Source organism: Leiobunum rupestre, chromosome 4 (genome assembly GCF_980474605.1).
Source record: "Leiobunum rupestre chromosome 4, qqLeiRupe1.1.hap1, whole genome shotgun sequence".
Taxonomy (NCBI): Eukaryota; Metazoa; Arthropoda; class Arachnida; order Opiliones; family Sclerosomatidae; genus Leiobunum; species Leiobunum rupestre.
In genome coordinates, this window is record NC_143387.1 from 41423675 (window position 1) to 41443532 (window position 19858).

Below are 19858 nucleotides of genomic sequence, written 5' to 3' on the forward strand. Positions count from 1 at the left end.
AGAAAGGGGGGGGGGGGAGAGAAAAATAGTGGCGACCAATGTCTTTTCGGGCGAAACTTTTCAGGGGTTTCTGGCCCGCGTATAGCTGACGACGCGGCTGACTGGTCCCCCCGAAATATTTATGGTCGTACGCCTGTTGATTCGGCAGGGAGGCGAGCCCTCCTTCCAGCGCGCTGTCCGTCGTCGCGCGAACTCCGCTCGAGATCGATGGCTCGTCCTCGGCCTTCGATAGCTTGTTCCTCCGAACTGACCGCTGGCCGGAGGAAAAGTAATTACGCGCGCCACCTCCGAACAAGGACACGCTCTCTACATTTGGACCAACCACGCCCCCCGGCTCCGAAATACCGGACGCTTTTACTCGGGCACACATGCACGAACCGCGTGACCATACGTGTCTATCGGACGTCAATGACGCCGTGCTATTTAGATGTTCGCGTGTTCCATTAGCGCCACGTCCATGTCGTTCTGTTTGGAGATGGAATCATTCTCAATTTATTCAATTTGAGATATTCTTCGTAAATATATTAGGATTAATTAAATTAAATTGTTAAAAATGTGAAATTTATCCGTAATAGATCCCTCAGTCCGGTTACAAAAATTTTCAGCCAAATCCCCAAAACGTTTTTAGCCACGCCCCCTCCCAGCGGAGAACATCCCAAATATTTTCTCGTTTCGTAAAATTAAATTAAAAAAACTATTAGAAAATACAATTTTTTTTTAATCAGTTTGATTCACAAAAAGCTAATAGTCCGTTAATATCTGACGATTTCGAATACATTGCTAATTTGTGTAATTCTATGTGTGTGGCTCAGTGGCGTAGCCAGGATTTTGTTTCGGGGTGGCTATATATTTATGAGCCGCATCACTGTGGGTACTAGGCTAGGCTAGGCTAGACCTAGCATAGGGGGCGGCTGTCAGCATAGTAAATCAGTGGTTTTTTCAAAAAAAAATTAAAAACAATTTAAGGTAAAAAATCGCACAAAATCAATGATATTCGCTTAAAAATCTCTTTATCCCACACAGCCCAAAAAATTGGGTTTATCCCACACATTGGCAACATTTTTCTAAGCACCACCAAACTATTCTCAAAGACTATATGAGGTCAATTGGGTTTGCAAGTTTGTCAGATATGTGATTTAACTAATATGTGTTTTCTTTGATACGTTTTTACGTGCCAGTCATAAGGTTGATTTTTTTGCGTGTAGCTGAGGTAACCTACATGAAGATAGTATATTGCCAAATATAGTAATATTATTAATAGGATATTTACGTAATCATTGAGATTTCATTATTGCACTGTAAACAATGGTTTGTTTAAAAAATATAACCGATAAAAACATTTTTACTTAAAATTATTTAATCGTCAATTAGGTTTGCAAGTTTGCCAGATATGTGATTTAACTAATATGTTATCTCTCTTTACGCGCTAAACCATTTATATTAAATATAAATAAATACATTCTTCTTTTCAGCTTAAGTTTAAATTCAAAAATGACACTAAAAACTTATTGTAATAGACATTTCAATAAATCATCCTCCCAGGAAATCGCCAAGAAGTAATATTTCCGAGAGCCAGGACCTGCAAGTCACTGTTTATAAAGTGCTTTTAAAAATAATGGAAATTTTTCACCTTTATTCGCCACCGAAAACTACAGCTGCGCCACCTAGTCACACTGCCTAGAACTATATTTGGGTGATACGGGTAATGGCGTTATGCGAAAATGCGCGTTTTATAACATCAATTAAAACATTTTACCAGAAATTTACTAACGATTTTAGCTTTTTTTTTAAAGCGTGTTCTAATGTTTTGTATTAACAAAGGTGTATATACGACATTTATTTATTAATTTTGAACTGTCAATAGGTATTGAATTCGTAAATATAAGTATAAATATTCGAGTTTAATAACACTATGAGTAGGCCTTGGAGAATTCATACAAGGGATCAGTTTGAAAGCTAGTTTTAAAGGTATGTAGGAAATTTATTATTATCTTCACATTAGAACAAGCCCAGATTGTTCTAATTTCATAGACTAGTAGCTTCAGCATTTTGTATAATGTATAATGTATTTTAAATAATTTTATTTGGTATATTAGTGAATCGCTCCATGCTTGAAATTTTTAAGTATATTGGAGAGTAGTCTACTCTTGATCCATAGAATAAGGTGTGCGGATGCTTAAAACAAAAGTTAAAATTTGAAGTTGGTGATGGAAAACACAGCATTGAAAGGTCCATTGTTCATGCAATAGTGGGTAAATATATTTTTTATTAAAACCCAATTCTTTAATGTAACCTGTTTTATTTATTATTCTAGAAATTCAGGCTTTTGCAAACATGCAGTAAATTGCTGGTCTATTTTATATATAAAGATACTGAGAGCTATCCCAACTTTCTGACTTTAGAAGTGGGGTAAAATGAAGGAAAAGAACTAACTGTGCCTTCGGTATTGTACGGTAATAAAATGGTTAGAGTTGCGAGGGTTAAATTTGCCTGGCTCAAAAAGGTTTATGTACTCTTATTTGGTCACTTAGTTAGTCTCAAAAATTTATTTCTAGCTTTTAGTCGGGATGAAATATTTGTGGAGAGTCCATTTGTAGCAAAGATAATATCAATTGAAGAGGCAGTGGCACAAAATAACTAAGTTGGAAAGGAAGGAATCTACTGGATAACGACTGTAGAGGCTACTATGGAAAAATTCAGCTAGGCCTTTTAATTTTTTTGTCTATTCTCTCAAGGGCTATTTTTAATTGATATTAAGAGAGACTGACAATATTTGAAGAAAACGTTGTCCAAATATATAATTTTGATTTTAGATTTTAGTTAAAGAAAAGTTATAATTAAATTTACACTTCTAGTCAAGGAAAGTTATATTTTTAATATGTTAAATTAGTTCCTATTTTAAATTTTGGCCAATTAGTATTTGTAGATAACAAATGAACTGAACTATTTATGTTATGAATTTTCTACTCAAAGCCATGTTAACTAAAATGGCAAAAACAAATGTATTATAGAATTAATTCAAAGTTAAAAGCAATTAAATTCATTGAAGAAACCACTTAATTAGAAATTACAATAGAAGTTAATAAAATGTTAAGATACGCAAAAAAGTATTAAAAATAAAAAACATTTGAATTTACAGTATTATTTTTAATCATATTGGGATCTGCGGCAATAGCTCGAAATGTTATTAATCAACTCGAAAACTCATACCGAACCATCAGGGTGGCAAAGATAGGAAAATTGGGGTCCAATACAAAATAGAAAAATATGCCCTTTTAACGCATAATTTTGTGGGCCTCAATGTAATATTTTCCAGCGATAATGACAATCGAACGGCTTGAGCTAAAATTAATTTAATTCATTAGCATTTCCTTATTTTGCAGTATATAATAAAACAGATCACCTTTAAAACGATTCACAAAACGTAGGGTCCTTTCTTTTCATTTAGTTACATTGGATTTGTAATAAGTCTACATGGTAAATTATTGCTTGGAATGGCACTGCATTTCATGCGTCTCTTGAATTATCTTCATCTAAATGACAGTTATTATCATATATATTTAATAATATTAACTTTAAAATCAGTAATAACAAGTAAAATTTGTGTCTCACCATCTCTTTCTAAAAAGTCTTTATCTTTAAAATGGGCGCTGCAAATCTGTGCCCACTAACTAGGCATCTTCCCTGATTTTATATTAGTTAACCACACATTAAAAAGATTTTTGCATTTCGGAAAATTGTGAAACGATAACTCCAACGTTCTTTTCTCACCATTTACTCGAATTGTAATATTTTTAAGGGCAGTATTACTACAGAAAGGTACTTCGCAATTTATGCCACCTCTGCGCCTACAATCCGCCATATTAATCGTTTGTTTTGATCAACAAAGTACGCAGACAAACCAAGCTGCAGGGGTAGCGACTGTGGCGCCGCCTATACCCGTTTCGCTAGCGAATACGGCAGCAACAAGCGTTCCCTTTTAACCAGGTAGCTTTTTTTACATATTAAGACTTGGAAAAAACATGACGTTCTGTTTACAGGTGAAAGTTTCCATTATTTCAACAAACACTATATAAACAATACCTTGCGGGTCCTGGCTCTCGGAAATATTACTTCTTGGCGATTTCCTGGGAGGTTGATTTATTTATTGTAATGATAAAAAAAAGGACGTAGTTCGAAGGTCAACCTTTCAGCGAAATTCCATAATTTTCCTGTTGTTCTTCGTTCCGAGTTGTCTCCGCGAGTGTCGCCGAGAAATCTCGAAAATAAGATTCGCGGCGGAAATGGACAGTGGCCGAAGGGATTTTGTCCGTCGCCGCGGCGGTACTCGATCAAACGAGTGAAGATTAGCGGACAGGGCGTCCGGGAAAAAGAAACTGGACTCTCTATTATTTTCCATTTAAGATTCAGGCTCGAATGCGGCGAATCCGAGATTTGCGGAGAAGCGCTCTACTCATCGGGAAAAAGACGCGATCAGTTCGACGCCTTGTCCTTTGTACCTTCGTCCCGGAATCGTGGTTGTCGCCGAGAGGTCTCGCTGGAGAAAGCGGACCGGAAACTCTGGTTGTTGTCCCTTACCTCAAAGGTTTTTTTATCCGCGCCAAAAGTATGACGTTAGATTGATGCTCTCTGTTTGCTACGCGTGCTGGACTGGAAGCGGCGGGTGGAAGATGGACGGGGCCCAACGCGCACCCGACCCACCAACAACAACCAGAAGACTGTGCGGGAAGGGCAAATACGGAAGACAGTGTCTGCAGGCGCTGATGGTGGTCTGGCGGCCGGAGAAGAACCCCCTTTTGACGATTTGGCCGAGTGACGGTTCCCGATACGCGACTGACGTTGATGTTTCGAAGATAGACAACCGATGTGACGCCTAGTTAGGAACGTTCCCCTTTTTACCACTAACGCGTATAGAGACTTGGCATTCCGTAGCTTTGGCCATGGCCGCCATTATGGTAACATTTTTCTCCCCACGATAAAAACCATTGAAAAAAAAAAACTGTGACGTAGAACTGCCAAGTCCCTATTGAGTTCCCTTCTTTCGTTCAAATTATTTATGCCGAATCCAAGAATTTAAAGCGCCGCAGAATCAATAGAAAAATTCGACCCGAATTTCGTGGGGGTCATTCCAGATTATAGCGGATCGCTGGCCAATGACAAAATATTTAAGCGTCATTTATTTACATTCCAGATAATTAAGTTTTTTATTTTGATTTACATTACTTTTTATGTTTTAGTGCGGTTGGAATTTTTACAGTAGCTGCACAATTTGCATTTATACTTTAATTTAAAACTAATTCGAAGTTAAAAAAAATGCGTTTTTCTAGGTTTTACTATGATATCTGATATACTCAAATTCTAAAGACTAGTGGAGAAATTCAAACGATTCTGCGTCCCTTTAACATAAAATTTAACTAACTGGCGCTAGTTAGGTTTCGATTTAGAAATATGGAAATGGAATAAATTCCTTATATAATAAAGAAACATTTCAAAAAAGGCGGTCATGATAATATTTCTCGATACTCCAGTTCATTCTATCGATTGTTACCAATCTTGGGTTTTCCATTCTATATGTGCGTTATTTAGAGATTTTTGTTTAAAATGTTTTCACTATTTAGCATTCTTCATATTAGCCGATTTTTGATTAAAAAAGATTTTATAGCGATAGCTTAAGAGACATTTTGTAAATACCATCTCAAACATTTGATTTAACCTGGAAATAAAACGTATCGTTGTTGGCCATTAAAGACTGAAGAACTTTGTTTCTATAGATGTCACGCCTGAAACGATCTCGCGTCTGGTAACAATTCTGGGAATTTTTTTTTCGGGGAATAACCAAACCGAATTTTTCACACATTAACCAAATAACCTGTAGAGGGATTCGCGAATTAAATTTTTTCGACACGGTAGCCATGGCTGACACGCGGTAATATTTAATTTTCTTTGGCGTTTTGAAGGAACGATGTCTTGTTCGACTACGGCACCTGGAAGGCTATTCCGTAAAAATAAAAAATCTCGGCCAGTCAAAAATGGCAATGCGCGTGTGGAGAAGGGGCGGATATCGAAGTATGAAACTATCGATTGTGTAAGTTTAATTTTAAGTAGTGGCACTATGTTACACTATATCCGGTGCTTTAGTCGAATCATAAACTAAATGCTTAAGCGGATGTAAAATACCTGTTTACTTTTGGTTCCCTAGACTTAAATTGGCACCATCGACCGTATGTCGAAGCATTTCATTAAAATCACTTACGTCGGCATCACAGACCGCCAACATTCTGAATTGGACCAATACTATCGATAGTTTGATACTTAAATAGCAGCCTCTTCTGCACACGCGCATTGTCATTTTTGACGGATCATGATTTTTTTGGGAAAATATAAAAAAAATATTTAGCGATAAATTAATATTAAGCGATAAATTAATATTAAGCAATAAATTAATATTAAACGATAAATAAATATTAAGTGATAAATTAATATTAAGCGATAAATTAATATTAAACGATAAATAAATATAAGCATTAAATAAATATAAGCATTAAATTAATATTAAGCATTAAATTAATATTAAGCAATACATTAATATTAAGCAAAAAATTATTATTAAGTAATAAATTATAAGCATTATATTAATATGAAATTAATTGAACTAAAATAAAATAAAATAAAATAAAATAAAATAAAATAAAATAAAATAAAATAAATTAAAATAAAATAAAATAAAATAAAATAAAATAAAATAAAATAAAATTTAATTACATTAAAATAAAATTTAATTACATTAAAATAAAATTTAATTACATTAAAATAAAATTTAATTACATTAAAATAAAATTTAATTACATTAAAATAAAATTTAATTACATTAAAATAAGATTTCAGTGCTTTTCTCGGTTTCACGAATGTCAATGGTGAATTATAAGGTTAGAGTTTAGGGTAGGTGCTACATAATTACCTGTTTTGGGAAGTTATGACAGCGTTACATGATGAAAGAGGAGGAGCTACCTGAAGTTTCCCGCGACCCTTTGAACCGCGGACTATACTAATACATTGCCACTTGGGAACTGGTTTTCCCCAGTCGTTGCGTTGGTGGAAAGGCGGAATTGTTTCCTCGAAAGAGGGAGATTTTTTCTTCCCTGAGAAATATTATGATTTAGCGACAACTCCCGCAGCGGCGCCTTACGAAATTAGCCACTTTTCCACAAAAATAACCCGAAACAAAAAGCAGAATTTTCTTTCTTATAAGTACTTTTTTTATCAATAATAGACGGAGTATGGTTTAGAAATAATGGTTAAAAGCTTTTTATTCCGTTGGTCACAATTTCGGACGCCAGAGCGAGGAGAGTACAAATATCCATTGGAGCTCGCCTACAACCCTTTCCTTTTTGCGGCAACGATTGGGACGACCCCTACAGGGTGTTTCGTTCTGGGGACACTTTTATTGACGTAACCTGCATTATATACATAGTTGCATTGGTTAAACAAAATTGAAATATAAAACAATTCCCCTCCCTATTACCAAAATTGCTTTTTTTCCATTTATTTCTCGGGAGCCACCAAATCCGGCAAATAGCCTTGACAACCGATCAATGTACTTATTTGGTAACGTGGCTCTTACGTTTTTACACGAAAACGTACGCTGTTAATCGAAATAGGTGCTGCCCACAAAGTTGCTTTTTTCAATTATTTCTCAATGTACTTATTTGGTAACGTGGCTTTTGAAAACGTACGCTGTTAATCGAAATAGGTGCTGCCCGTTGGACTAAACCTCGATTGCGCTAACCGGATTGCTGGAAACTTTGCCCGTTCCGTGGCCATTACCTAGATACCAGCTGCCCAAAATCCCAATTTAAAAGATAGTTGTTACTTTTTATTGTAAGATTTTAATATATTTTCGAAATACATATTTCGAAGGTCGAGAACGCCACTTTTAAAGGTCAAGATCGACATTTTCATTCACTTCTTGAGTCGTGGATTTGTGAAAATGGGGCTTAAATGGAAAAACAATTTATAATTGTTCTTCTTTGTAATTAATTACCGCCGTTTCAAATATATAAATGAATGAAAAATTTGTGATTCCCTCCCACGCACAAGCTTATGTGGATTGGGTGAGATGCATTATACGTTATATCCTTTATTTTGAAATTTTGATATGGCATTAATAAATTATTATTATTATTACCACCATCTATCGCTTTCAAAATCTTAGCACTGAAATTAGTCTCGGGCAAAAGTACCTTATAGGTCGGTTTACAGTTCGTTCGACGCAGAGTTTGCTTTACAGGGGTACGCAAAAACTCTGATTTTTTTAGCTTCTTTCAATCGAGAGATGGCGCCAATAGTTACTATTGTAGCGGAAACGTACTAGTGGCGCCATCTCAAGATTTTCTGAAATTAAAAACAAAATTATAACATCGCCCTGCCCCTGTGACTTACTACCCAGTTATACATCAGTAAACCCACCTATTGGTCAATTGCAATAAAATAAAAGCGCGCGTTGAAACTATTGAAGTTGGCTGTACTTGTGGTATTTGAAAATACTTTTACATTATTAAAGGTGCTGAATTCACTAGAAAAATCTTATAAAACCTAAGCAGACGATTTGCTATTATAGAACGTAGCTTTTCATGTTGACCTAAATAAATAAATGTCCTAATTTTCCAAAGCTTCGGCTTTATTTAATAATATTAAAATAAATAAAAATAAGGTACCACCTTAACCTAAAGTCATCTAGCGACTTGTAAAGCCTTTTAAACAGGTGGCCGGGTTATAATGCGTAGGAGGGTGGTGGAAAGCCCTTCATGCAACGCGAGCCAACAGCTCCCTACACTAGCTATTACCGTTAACCTCTACAAGTTTTATGGAAAGAGGAAACCGAAGAACTCGGGGAAAGCCCCTTTAACAAGTGGGGAGATAATTTGCAAACTCTACGCGGAAGGAGTTGTTCCGAGTTTTCACCCATGCAGTGCCACAAGCTGGGATCGAAACCGGCTCCTCTTGCGCTAACCACTCGGCCACCCCACTATTTTTCAAGGTTAACGAATAATACAATCGATAATGAGGGAATTTACATTGCTATTTATTTCGACGACTGTTTTTGGAAATATCTATCACCCTGTCCGCGACCTTGTCTCGGGTAAAAATCCATAAAACACGTCGGGCGACGAGGAAAAATGGTTTCGCAAACACGGAATTATTCCGGGCCGACGTGCCTCTATAGTCATTCGAATCCTTTTGTTGGGCAGAGAGATACAGTCGCCGCCTAATTCAACGCGTATCAATTGAGCTGTTGTTGTTTGTATTTTCTTGGCTTTTATATTTCGCGAGGCAGTTTGCTCAGTGGCTTGTTGATTCTTTGAGAAAAAAACGGATTTGGCTCCTTTGATGCGTCGCTAATATTTCGAATAAACACGTCTTGTGCCCAGCAAGGTTGAACCTCTTCTTCATTGTACAATTTTGAAACATGAACCGTCGGAATATTAAATAGTAATTTTAACGAGAATAAGCCACCAAAGGTCATTAAATTATGAATAAAGTAAAACAATGGTCATAGAACCGTTAATTTTAATACTTCGACGAAATTAGTGCTTCAAACCGAACCCGTTATCTGTTACGCGCATAAAATAATCTGCCCCTTTTTGTATCAGATCGGTTTGAAGATTATCAGATTTTTTAATCCATCTGCAGATAACAGCTGCCAGTTGGTACTGGTCTGAAATCGTTTTACGTTATTCAGTTCTTTTATTATATAATCGGTGATAACAGCAGCCGAGTGGTTCGATAGGTATTCCCTATTAAAATATCTCTCTTATCTTTTTTATCTTACTTGGTTTCAGATTGCCCTTTTTATATAGAAACTTCAAGCACTAGGCAAGGTATGCCTTCGAGGCGTTTACAATATGAAGGCTAATAAATTGAAGAATTTAAAAAGTTTGAACGCGCGCAAATAATAATAATAATAATAGTGAGTGTAGGGAAAAGTTGGCTCGCGTGGCATGAAGGGCTTGTCACCGCCCTCCTACGCATTGTAACCCGACCACCTGTTTAAAGGCATTAGAAGTGTCTAGAAGACTTGGGCCTAAGATGGTTCCTTGGGTATTAGCTCGTATTAGCCTAGCTGATTATTATCATTATTTATTCGGAATTTTAATAATTTATTTTAATCTTTAATGTTTAAGAGTAACGAACCCTGCGCCATGAATCGTGTGTACTGGGAGAGCGATTATATTATTTGGTTCATTTAACACTGATCACTCTACATGACCTGATTAAGGTTATTTTTAAGAACGTTTGCATTAGTGCTTCCAACGTCAACTGATCAGGTTATTCAGATCGTAATTTTCAGATATCCAGTAATCAGGTTAATCTTTTACTGATTCCGAAATGTATCTAATTCATCTCAAGTAACCGATCTGAACAATTATTCCACTTCTACGTTTAGTTGATATTTTTAAACGTATAACTTTCCAGGAAAAAAATCAAAATAAACAGTAATTGAAATTTAATTTAATCGAGGGATATGTAAAAACTGCGCGGCATTTGAAATCTGCCTACGATGAATTCAAATTAGTTTGAATTAGTTGAAACTATCTGCTTTGCATTTTAGCCTATATCAACTGATTTGATAATATTTGAGCGTAAATGTGGATAGTTTGATACATCATAATTATTAACTCGATTCAGATAACTGTTAACTGAAAATCGGTTGGAAGCGCTAATCCAATTATTCCTTAATTCTGAACGTTCTTTTTTGGAACGGTGGATCGAAAAATGATTCCAAAAATAACTTACCTTCCTCGAAGGTAAGTTATGGTTTAAAAGAAACTTGAACTTAAGCCCTTAAAACAAGAGTTAGTATACTAAAAATGGGAAAAATTATTTATCATTTAAATCTCAACTAGAGTCTTGGCAGTCTCTCTATAAAAATTAGTTATTTAATTAATTAATTAATTAGGGCATACTTTATACTCTCCGTTACCTCTTGGAAACATTAGTTGGAATGTTGAAATATCTACCGGTACGTACGCGAGGGGTCCGTCACTTCAAGGAATCATGTACCGGCCCTGATTCATTGATTCCGAAACGCAGGAATCTGGGCGGGAATCTTCAATTTTCAGAATAATAAAATCGTGTTCGAATCATGGAATCATAGTCGAATTAACTTCGAATCATGGAATCATAGTCGAATTAACTTCGAATCATGGAATCATAGTCGAATTAACTTAGAATCCTGGAATCACCTCTAGAATCAGGAATCATACCTGGAATCTGGAATCATACCCAAATCATGGAATCATACCAAATCATGCTGGAATCATACCAAATCATGCTGGAATCATACCTGGAATCTGGAATCATACCCAAATCATGGAATCATACCAAATCATGCTGGAATCATACCGAATCATGGAATCATACCCAATTCATGGAATCATACCAAATCATGCTGGAATCATACCAAATCATGCTGGAATCATACCGAATCATGCTGGAATCATACCGAATCATGGAATCATACCAAATCATTTAATCATACCAAATCATGCTGGAATCATACCGAATCATGCTGGCATCATACCTGGAATCTGGAATCATATCCAAATCATGGAATTATACCGAATCAGCGTGGAATCACGGAATCACCGTGGAATCACGGAATCACTTAATCAGTGCGAAATCATAGAATCAGAGTAGAATCGCGGAATCAACGTGGAATCACGGAATCACTTAATCAGTGCGAAATCATAGAATCAGAGTAGAATCGCGGAATCAACGTGGAATCACGGAATCACTTAATCAGTGCGAAATCATAGAATCAGAGTAGAATCGCGGAATCACCGTGGAATCACGGAATCACTTAATCAGTGCGAAATCATAGAATCAGAGTAGAATCACGGAATCAACGTGGAATCACGGAATCACTTAATCAGTGCGAAAACATAGAATCAGAGTAGAATCGCGGAATCACCGTGGAATCACGGAATCCATTAATCAGTGCGAAATCATAGAATCAGAGTAGAATCACGGAATCAACGTGGAATCACGGAATCACTTAATCAGTGCGAAATCATAGAATCAGAGTAGAATCACGGAATCACCGTGGAATCACGGAATCACTTAATCAGTGCGAAATCATAGAATCAGAGTAGAATCGCGGAATCACCGTGGAATCACGGAATCACTTAATCAGTGCGAAATCATAGAATCAGAGTAGAATCGCGGAATCACCGTGGAATCACGGAATCACTTAATCAGTGCAAAATCATAGAATCAGAGTAGAATCGCGGAATCAACTTGGAATCACGGAATCACTTAATCAGTGTGAAATCATAGAATCAGAGTAGAATCGCGGAATCACCGTGGAATCACGGAATCACTTAATCAGTGCGAAATCATAGAATCAGAGTAGAATCGCGGAATCAACGTGGAATCACGGAATCTTCGTGGAATCACGGAATCCAGATGGAATGACGAATCTTTGGAATCAACAAAAATCAACTCTAAGATTCCTTGATTCCGAATCTTGCACACATTTTCCATAAGTTACGTACGCCTTTCGATGCGTCGTGCAAAAACTCGCGAATTTCGACTTTTATATTTATATATTCCGCCCGTGAAACCATAATAAGATTAGTTCAATAACCTCAAAAGACAAATACAATCGCCGAGGATAAAGACGGGGACTGCCACTCGTGAAATTAAATAGACAAAAATATAAACCTCTTCGGAGAAAGAAAAAATATCTCCGAAGTAATAATAATGGAAGAATTTAGTCGCGGAAGGGATGGAAAGGAAATACTTATAAGGTCAGCAGTTTTTCCCCTTTGGCCTTAAGGCGAAAGTTGAGTCGTATATCCTTTTGGCGCGATAAGTATTAGGCGTTCAGGGGGCCCCAAAGATGAGATTAGGAGGCGACTAATGTCCGAAAGGGCCCTCGGATTAGCCAGGAACAATATCCCGCTGTGATTCCGCTCTTATTTATTAAACAAGCCTACACTCTTTGCGGAATTGCCTTCAGACGCCGGTCGTCCGGGGGGGCGGCATTGGGGGGACCCTTTCCGGAGGCGTGAGAGAGGAAAGGAAGCCAGCGACGCCTGGTGAATGCTAAACGAAGCTTTATCTTTGGCTTTTTCCCTTAATCAGGCTCCGGTAAGCGGGATTAATTTCTACCCGCTCCGATAGGGGGCCCACGCGTCTATCGGAATTTTTGCCTTCGCCAGCACCAGCGACGATGCTGGAACGTAATCCTGGTTGGCTCGTGCGTGGTTGGACAAACAACGGCGGCTAGCTTTTTCCGCCGACGACACCACCACGCGGTAGAATTTCTAATAATGGGGCTCTTCTTTTTGCCGAATTATTTTTGAGGATTCTTCCCTTATTCGTCATTAATTAAGCGTTTTAATTTAATAAACGCAAAAAATGTATTACTTGATTAGCGTGGCGGAATCAGCTTCTAGCTCTTGATGCGGAATCAGCTTCTAGCTCTTGATGCGGTTGAAATTTCTCAACACTCATAACAACCGTTATGAAGCATTTGGTCTAGCTAAATTACGGTCCCCGCCCCTTTTAATGTTACCTAACGCTGTTTAATTTCGAAAACCAACGAAGGGTGAAATGATGAATCTTATTTGCTTTGCCAAGCGCGCAGGTAACACTCAGCAACTAGAATAATAATCGATAGAAAAAAAGGAATTATTTCTTGACGCCAAGTCCACTTATTTCTTTTTCGCTAGTTGAAGCAACTTTGCTAATAATAGTATTCTTCGGTTATGTGAGGAGCTAGACCCACCCCATCAGGCTATTAAGATCTTTATAATTTACTGAAAACTACGGGTAGCAGCCCCTCCACTAGTGCCCTACTTTCAGCTAGCGTAATTGCGTGAAATTAAACTATTGGCTCATCTGTGGTGCCACACTTTCAGCTAGCGTAATTGCGTGAAATCAAACTAGTGGCTCCTCTGTAGTGCCACACTTTCAGTTAGCGTAATTGCGTGGAATCAAACTATTGGCTCCTCTGTAGTGCCACACTTTCAGCTAGTGTAATTGCGTGAAATAAAACTATTGGCTCCTCTGTAGTGCCACACTTTCAGCTAGTGTAATTGCGTGAAATTAAACTATTGGCTCCTCTGCAGTGCCACACTTTCAGCTAGTGTAATTGCGTGAAATCAAACTATTGGCTCCTCTGTAGTGCCACACTTTCAGCTAGTGTAATTGCGTGAAATCAAACTAGTGGCTCCTCTGTAGTGCCACACTTTCAGTTAGCGTAATTGCGTGGAATCAAACTATTGGCTCCTCTGTAGTGCCACACTTTCAGCTAGTGTAATTGCGTGAAATCAAACTATTGGCTCCTCTGTAGTACCACACTTTCAGCTAGTGTAATTGCGTGAAATTAAACTATTGGCTCCTCTGTAGTGCCAAACTTTCAGCTAGTGTAATTGCGTGAAATCAAACTATTGTCTCCTCTGTAGTGCCACACTTTCAGCTAGTGTAATTGCGTGAAATCAAACTATTGGCTCCACTGTAGTGCCACACTTTCAGCTAGTGTAATTGCGTGAAATCAAACTATTGGCTCCTCTGTAGTGCCACACTTTCAGCTAGTGTAATTGCGTGAAATCAAACTATTTGCTCCTCTGTAGTGCCACACTTTCAGCTAGTGTAATTGCGTGAAATCAAACTATTGGCTCCTCTGTAGTGCCACACTTTCAGTTAGTGTAATTGCGTGAAATAAAACTATTGGCTCCTCTGTAGTGCCACACTTTCAGCTAGTGTAATTGCGTGAAATCAAACTATTGGCTCCTCTGTAGTGCCACACTTTCAGCTAGTGTAATTGCGTGAAATCAAACTATTGGCTCCTCTGTAGTGCCACACTTTCAGCTAGTGTAATTGCGTGAAATCAAACTATTGGCTCCTCTGTAGTGCCACACTTTCAACTAGTGTAATTGCGTGAAATCAAACTATTGGCTCCCCTTTAGAACCACACTTTCAGCTAGTGTAATTGCGTGAAATCAAACTATTGGCTCCTCTGTAGTGCCACACTTTCAGCTAGTGTAATTGCGTGAAATCAAACTATTGGCTCCTCTGTAGTGCCACACTTTCAGCTAGTGTAATTGCGTGAAATCAAACTATTGGCTCCCCTTTAGAACCACACTTTCAGCTTGTGAAATTGCGTGAAATTAAACTATTGGCTCCCCTTTAGAACCACACTTTCAGCTTGTGAAATTGCGTGAAATTAAACTATTGGCTCCTCTGTAGTGCCACTCTTTCAGCTAGTGTAATTGCGTGAAATCAAACTATTGGCTCCTCTGTAGTGCCACACTTTCAGCTAGTGTAATTGCGTGAAATCAAACTATTGGCTCCTCTGTAGTGCCACACTTTCAGCTAGTGTAATTGCGTGAAATCAAACTATTGGCTCCTATGTAGTGCCACACTTTCAGCTAGTGTAATTGCGTGAAATCAAACTATTGGCTCCTCTGTAGTGCCACACTTTCAGCTAGTGTAATTGTGTGAAATCAAACTATTGGCTCCCCTTTAGAACCACACTTTCAGCTTGTGAAATTGCGTGAAATTAAACTATTGGCTCCTCTGTAGTGCCACTCTTTCAGCTAGTGTAATTGCGTGAAATCAAACTATTGGCTCCTCTGTAGTGCCACACTTTCAGCTAGTGTAATTGCGTGAAATCAAACTATTGGCTCCTCTGTAGTGCCACACTTTCAGCTAGTGTAATTGCGTGAAATCAAACTATTGGCTCCTCTGTAGTGCCACACTTTCAGCTAGTGTAATTGCGTGAAATCAAACTATTGGCTCCTTTGTAGTGCCACACTTTCAGCTAGTGTAATTGCGTGAAATCAAACTATTGGCTCCTCTGTAGTGCCACACTTTCAGCTAGTGTAATTGCGTGAAATCAATTTATTGGCTCCTTTGTAGTGCTACACTTTCAGCTAGTGTAATTGCGTGAAATCAAACTATTGGCTCCTCTGTAGTGCTACACTTTCAGCTAGTGTAATTGCGTGAAATCAAACTATTAGCTCCTCTGTAGTGCCACACTTTCCGCTAGTGTAATTGCGTGAAATCAAACTATTGGCTCCTCTGTAGTGCCACACTTTCAGCTAGTGTAATTGCGTGAAATCAAACTATTGGCTCCCCTTTAGAACCACACTTTCAGCTAGTGTAATTGCGTGAAATCAAACTATTGGCTCCTCTGTAGTGCCACACTTTCAGCTAGTGTAATTGCGTGAAATCAAACTATTGGCTCCTCTGTAGTGCCACACTTTCAGCTAGTGTAATTGCGTGAAATCAAACTATTGGCTCCTCTGTAGTGCCACACTTTCAGCTAGTGTAATTGCGTGAAATCAAACTATTGGCTCCTCTGTAGTGCCACACTTTCAGCTAGTGTAATTGCGTGAAATCAAACTATTGGCTCCCCTTTAGAACCACACTTTCAGCTTGTGAAATTGCGTGAAATTAAACTATTGGCTCCTCTGTAGTGCCACACTTTCAGCTAGTGTAATTGCGTGAAATCAAACTATTGGCTCCTCTGTAGTGCCACACTTTCAGCTAGTTTAATTGCGTGAAATCAAACTATTGGCTCCTCTGTAGTGCCACACTTTCAGCTAGTGTAATTGAGTGAAATCAAACTATTGCCCCCCCCCCTTTAGAACCACACTTTCAGCTAGTGTAATTGCGTGAAATCAAACTATTGGCTCCTCTGTAGTGCCACACTTTCAGCTAGTGTAATTGCGTGAAATCAAACTATTGGCTCCTCTGTAGTGCCACACTTTCAGCTAGTGTAATTGCGTGAAATCAAACTATTGGCCCCCCCTTTAGAACCACACTTTCAGCTAGTGTAATTGCGTGAAATCAAACTATTGGCTCCTCTGTAGTGCCACACTTTCAGCTAGTGTAATTGCGTGAAATCAAACTAGTGGCTCCTCTGTAGTGCCACACTTTCAGTTAGCGTAATTGCGTGAAATCAAACTATTGGCTCCTCTGTAGTGCCACACTTTCAGCTAGTGTAATTGAGTGAAATCAAACTATTGCCCCCCCCCTTTAGAACCACACTTTCAGCTAGTGTAATTGCGTGAAATCAAACTATTGGCTCCTCTGTAGTGCCACACTTTCAGCTAGTGTAATTGCGTGAAATCAAACTATTGGCTCCTCTGTAGTGCCACACTTTCAGCTAGTGTAATTGCGTGAAATCAAACTATTGGCCCCCCCTTTAGAACCACACTTTCAGATAGTGTAATTGCGTGAAATCAAACTATTGGCTCCTCTGTAGTGCCACACTTTCAGCTAGTGTAATTGCGTGAAATCAAACTATTGGCCCCCCTTTAGAACCACACTTTCAGCTTGTGAAATTGCGTGAAATTAAACTATTGGCTCCTCTGTAGTGCCACACTTTCAGCTAGTGTAATTGCGTGAAATCAAACTATTGGCCCCCCTTTCGAACCACACTTTCAGCTTGTGAAATTGCGTGAAATTAAACTATTGGCTCCTCTGTAGTGCCACACTTTCAGCTAGTGTAATTGCGTGAAATCAAACTATTGGCTCCTCTGTAGTGCCACACTTTCAGCTAGTGTAATTGCGTGAAATCAAACTATTGGCTCCTCTGTAGTGCCACACTTTCAGCTAGTGTAATTGCGTGAAATCAAACTATTGGCCCCCCTTTAGAACCACACTTTCAGCTTGTGAAATTGCGTGAAATTAAACTATTGGCTCCTCTGTAGTGCCACACTTTCAGCTAGTGTAATTGCGTGAAATCAAACTATTGGCTCCTCTGTAGTGCCACACTTTCAGCTAGTGTAATTGCGTGAAATCAAACTATTGGCTCCTCTGTAGTGCCACACTTAGAGCTAGTGTAATTGCGTGAAATCAAACTATTGGCTCCTCTGTAGTGCCACACTTTCAGCTAGTGTAAATGCGTGAAATCAAACTATTGGCTCCTCTGTAGTGCCACACTTTCAGCTAGTGTAATTGCGTGAAATCAAACTATTGGCTCCTCTGTAGTGCCACACTTTCAGCTAGTGTAATTGCGTGAAGTCAAACTAGTGGCTCCTCTGTAGTGCCACACTTTCAGTTAGCGTAATTGCGTGGAATCAAACTATTGGCTCCTCTGTAGTGCCACACTTTCAGCTAGTGTAATTGCGTGAAATCAAACTATTGGCCCCCCTTTAGAACCACACTTTCAGCTTGTGAAATTGCGTGAAATTAAACTATTGGCTCCTCTGTAGTGCCACACTTTCAGCTAGTGTAATTGCGTGAAGTCAAACTAGTGGCTCCTCTGTAGTGCCACACTTTCAGTTAGCGTAATTGCGTGGAATCAAACTATTGGCTCCTCTGTAGTGCCACACTTTCAGCTAGTGTAATTGCGTGAAATCAAACTATTGGCTCCTCTGTAGTACCACACTTTCAGCTAGTGTAATTGCGTGAAATTAAACTATTGGCTCCTCTGTAGTGCCAAACTTTCAGCTAGTGTAATTGCGTGAAATCAAACTATTGGCTCCACTGTAGTGCCACACTTTCAGCTTGTGTAATTGCGTGAAATCAAACTATTGGCTCCTCTGTAGTGCCACACTTTCAGCTAGTGTAATTGCGTGAAATCAAACTATTGGCTCCTCTGTAGTGCCACACTTTCAGCTAGTGTAATTGCGTGAAATCAAACTATTGGCTCCTCTGTAGTGCCACACTTTCAGCTAGTGTAATTGCGTGAAATCAAACTATTGGCTCCTCTGTAGTGCCACACTTAGAGCTAGTGTAATTGCGTGAAATCAAACTATTGGCTCCTCTGTAGTGCCACACTTTCAGCTAGTGTAATTGCGTGAAATCAAACTATTGGCTCCTCTGTAGTGCCACACTTTCAGCTAGTGTAATTGCGTGAAATCAAACTATTGGCTCCTCTGTAGTGCCACACTTTCAGCTAGTGTAATTGCGTGAAATCAAACTAGTGGCTCCTCTGTAGTGCCACACTTTCAGTTAGCGTAATTGCGTGGAATCAAACTATTGGCTCCTCTGTAGTGCCACACTTTCAGCTAGTGTAATTGCGTGAAATCAAACTATTGGCTCCTCTGTAGTACCACACTTTCAGCTAGTGTAATTGCGTGAAATTAAACTATTGGCTCCTCTGTAGTGCCAAACTTTCAGCTAGTGTAATTGCGTGAAATCAAACTATTGTCTCCTCTGTAGTGCCACACTTTCAGCTAGTGTAATTGCGTGAAATCAAACTATTGGCTCCACTGTAGTGCCACACTTTCAGCTTGTGTAATTGCGTGAAATCAAACTATTGGCTCCTCTGTAGTGCCACACTTTCAGCTAGTGTAATTGCGTGAAATCAAACTATTGGCTCCTCTGTAGTGCCACACTTTCAGCTAGTGTAATTGCGTGAAATCAAACTATTGGCTCCTCTGTAGTGCCACACTTTCAGCTAGTGTAATTGCGTGAAATCAAACTGTTGGCTCCTCTGTAGTGCCACACTTTCAGCTAGTGTAATTGCGTGAAATCAAACTATTGGCTCCTCTGTAGTGCCACACTTTCAGCTAGTGTAATTGCGTGAAATCAAACTATTGGCTCCCCTTTAGAACCACACTTTCAGCTTGTGAAATTGCGTGAAATTAAACTATTGGCTCCTCTGTAGTGCCACACTTTCAGCTAGTGTAATTGCGTGAAATCAAACTATTGGCTCCTCTGTAGTGCCACACTTTCAGCTAGTGTAATTGCGTGAAATCAAACTATTGGCTCCTCTGTAGTGCCACACTTTCAACTAGTGTAATTGCGTGAAATCAAACTATTGGCTCCTCTGTAGTGCCACACTTTCAGCTAGTGTAATTGCGTGAAATCAAACTATTGGCTCCTCTGTAGTGGC

At 38.6% G+C, this 19858-nt stretch overlaps 1 protein-coding gene and 1 long non-coding RNA gene across 3 annotated transcripts in view; both read left to right on the plus strand.

Annotated features, from left to right (window-relative positions):
• Positions 1–19858, plus strand: part of LOC149947837 (alpha-2C adrenergic receptor-like) — a 119328-nt gene that overhangs the window by 78013 nt on the left and 21457 nt on the right. The gene's annotated exons all lie outside the window — the stretch shown is intronic.
• LOC149947838 (uncharacterized) lies at positions 1649–2730 on the plus strand. Its single transcript, XR_016480491.1, has 3 exons — positions 1649–2252; positions 2315–2464; positions 2556–2730. It is a non-coding gene; the product is annotated as an uncharacterized LOC149947838 (long non-coding RNA).